General features: G+C 36.3%; 1 pseudogene; it reads left to right on the top strand.

Moving 5' to 3' along the window:
- Positions 1-216: 216 nt before the first annotated feature.
- LOC112518294 lies at positions 217-917 on the top strand (annotated as a pseudogene).
- The last annotated feature ends 3,067 nt before the right edge of the window (positions 918-3,984 follow it).

The following is a 3,984-nucleotide window of genomic DNA, read 5'->3' as shown; positions in this document are numbered from 1 at the left end:
CATGCTCCCCTCGTTAGTGCTTTCATCCCCTATCCTCCACCATAACTCCACCCCACTGTCGCCTGCCTTCCCTGCACCATGGCCACCATCGCCAAAACCATCACTCCTTCAAACACCCGTCTCGGTTGGATCAGCACCGGCATCATGGGCCAATCTATATGCTCTTACCTAATCAAAGCCGGTTACACTCTCACTGTTGCCTGCCTTCCCTGCACCATGGCCACCATCGCCGAAACCATCACTCCTTCAAACACCCGTCTCAGATGGATCAACACCGGCATCATGGGCCAATCTATATGCTCTTACCTAATCAAAGCCGTTTACACTCTCACTGTCTTCACTCGTACCCAATCCAAAGCACAATCCCTTCTTGGACCAAATTAGGCTTCTTCTCATCACCTCGTCACTTCCCAACCAGACATCGTTTTCTCCATCGTCGGCTACCCCTCCAACGTATGCCATGTCCTCCTCCACCCAACCTCTGGCGCCCTATCTGTTCTCTTACCTAATGGAATCCTTGTTGACATAACCACTTCCGAACCCTCATTAGCGGTCAAAATCGCCAATTCCCCCGCTAGGAAGTCATGTTTCTCAATCAACGCTCCAGTTTCTAGCGTAGACCGTGGTGCTTGTGATGTCGTGTTGTCAATTTTCGCCGACAACGATGAATCTACCGTGAAGCGGATTTTCTCCCTTTTGGGGAAAATTAACTACATGGTAGTCCAGGTAAAAGGCAATTTGCAAAATTAGTGAACCAAATCACGATTGCTTCAACAATGGTGGGATTAATCGAGGGTCTGATCTATGCAAACAAAGTTGGGTTGAATTTATCCCTTTATTTGGATGCAATTTCAATGGAACCAGTTGGGTCAAAATCCCTAGATTTGTACGGTCAACAGATCTTGAAATGGGTTTAATAAAGCTTGTGTTTCTTTATTTAACAAACAAACTAATTACAAAAAAAAAAACCAAACATAATTTATAAATGATTGAATTTCAAATCCATTCCAAATCCTACAAACCAAACACAATAAATGATTCTAAATCCAATCCAATCCAAATCCCTCCAAATCCAAATCCCTCCATAAAATCCAAATCCCTGAAAAATAATACTGCAAACAAATGCACCCTAAGTCTAGGATGAGGATAAGTGTTGCTAAAATGAATAAATTCGTTATCTCTAATTTATGGAAAACGTCCCAAAAAGCTAACGTCGTGTTTGTTTTCTATAAAAAACTCTTATGAGTTTGTTGTGTTTGATTCATTAAGAGATAGGGTCATTTAGGCTGTTTGTTTTTGCCAATTTTTCAGAGGCACATATGTTTTACTGTCCTCTTATCTGGTAAGAGGTAAACCAACCTCTCATTTGCCTCTTATTGTTCTTCAAACCTTCAACAACGATGTTTCTCAATCGATCATTTCTTTCAATCGATCTTTATCAAATCAATCATCACCTCTCTCAATTGATGTATTTTAATATGATTTAAAAGTATTAAATATCGTTAAAGACATATTTTCATTTAAATAAATGCTAATTAACTAAATGTAAATCTTGTAATGATGATGAATAAATATGTGAAATTGTATAAATTTATCTATACATTCAACACTATAATTTTTTACAGGGTAAAATAGATAATTTAAATAAATACAGACATTTACAAAAACAAACAGTCTTATTGATTCAGATTTCAAACTTCAGCACCATCTTTTATAAATCAGAAGTGAAATAAGACTTCAGATTTCAGCACCCCTTAAAAAGCAAACGCCACCTAAGCCATTCACGAGCCTCTAACTAGCACTCAACTTTTTTCAAGTATCATTAGCACCACTCCTACAAGAACCTAATCCGTATTTCGACAAAAAAAATGTTACACTTAAAGTCTAGTGAATTCAAGCATTTTATGTTACCAATAAGTAAATGGTAAAACTGAACGAATGTTCTAAAATGACAATTTCCATAATTGAAATTAAAATGACAATTTCCATAATTGAAATTAAAATGACAATTTTCCAAAAACACACAATTTTCAAAATACCAAATAACATCTTTCAATTACGGAGGAGACCTGTTTCCCTTGGATGTGGCGGAACAAAAGTTAAGGGGTTGTTTGTTTACCTCTTAATTGTTCCATTAAGTGGCAGCCTCTGAACCGTTAAGAGGTGAATCTTGTTTGGCAAAAAAATTTTGCCTCTTAATAGTTCTAAAACCCTTTGAATGATTTTATATATTGGGTCTCCCTTAACCATTCAACGCCGTAATTTGATTATAAACAATTATATCTCATTTTCCACTATATCATGAGAACATCTTAATCATTGTGACCACTAAATCATCTTGCATCAAACCATTCAGCAACTGTCAAACAGCTCCTAAGCCACGTATCAATGTTGTCGAGTTTCACCTCGAGCCCATTAAACGACCTTAGTGCTTACTCTCCAATATTTCAAGATGAGAACCTCAAAATTTCTCACTAGATTCAAACTAAGGGTTCAAAGGATAACATAAAAACTCCACACTTACCATAACATAAAGGGTCCAAGTTGAGAAAATCAAAACTCCCCACTTGGCCGAATCCAGTGGTTTCAAGATGAGAACATCAAAACTCCTCTCTTGACATAATCAAAGGTTTCAAGATAAGAACATTAAAACTCCTCTCTTGATCAAAACATATTGGTCCCGTTGGGGTCTACAAGATGTATAAAACAGTTTGTAGGGGGGGTGAATACAAACACAAAAAACTCTTCAAATTTAAAATATATATTGATAAAGAAGATCAATACAGATTTTACAAGATTGTTTACGGAAAGATAAGTCAAATAAACTTATCTAAACAATCTAAAGTTGTACACTAATTCTTAGCAAACATAGAAAAGATTTGTTGTTAAAGACTTAGAAGAAAATAAGTTCCATCTGGGAAAGAACTTGTTTAGAATACGGCAAAGAGATTCTAACTTGCTCTTGAAGATGAGCGTATTTGTTCTTAGATGTGTGTGTTCTTTTACTTAAGCGTAAGTAAGTTCAGAGTGAGGGGTAAGAGTATCTCTGCGTGGAGATAAAACACATCTATTTATACCCATTGCATTAAATGCACATTTAATGCAACGTGGTAAGGTTAGTACAAAGGCCTATTCATGAGCAGACATCCTTTCATAAAGTTGGTGGGTAATAGAGTCAACTAATCGGCTCCGTACCGTACTAACGTTTAGAAAGGGTATGGGTTTGTCCTTTTTGTGTAAGGACAAGACAAAAGTAATCGTGCTCAAGAAGCTTCTTTTGATCGCTGAATGCTGGAATAACCTGAAGGTCTCTTCAGCATTTACTGAGGCTTGGGCAGTCTTCACACATATGTAGACAAGGTTGTAATCACTAAATACCGCTTCAGATCACGTACTCGCCAGTCTCTAATCTTCAGTTTCAGTCTTCGATTTTCGGTGAAGGTTCTTTGGTGTGAGTTTTGTCTTCTTGAAGTATCGTTGTTGCTGATTGGATTTACAATACAAGTTCTTCCTCGATCACTGAACAAACTCAGTGATGATTGCTGGAACAGAAACAGAAACATACATACTTTTGTATAGGGTAAAAGAGATTATCATCAAATCAATGAGAGAGAGGATCAACAATCTCCCCCTATTTGATGATAACAAGATAACATAAAGAAAGTTGTCTTATCAAATAATAGTAAGGAAAAGTAACATATAAAATACATGTCCCTTTTAACTATTTTGGGATCTTTTTCAGTGAGTCAGTCTTTACTTGGAGAATTTTCTTAAGTTACATTTAACAAAAGTTACAAGAATGAAAACTGAAACTGAAAGCTTATTCATTGACTTATAGATTTTCAGTGAACGTGAAAAGTAATGCTGGGATTTACAGACTTGTGTCCCTATTACTTTTATCAGGGATCTTTTTCAGTAAAGCACAAAAACACATTATTTTCAAATGAAATATTACAAGGTGTTCAGTACATGTCTAAAACTTAT

The sequence above is a fragment of the Cynara cardunculus genome, assembly GCF_001531365.2.
Source record: "Cynara cardunculus var. scolymus isolate 2C chromosome LG 9, CcrdV1, whole genome shotgun sequence".
NCBI lineage: Eukaryota > Viridiplantae > Streptophyta > Magnoliopsida > Asterales > Asteraceae > Cynara > Cynara cardunculus.
This window is presented reverse-complemented; position numbering and strand designations above follow the sequence as displayed.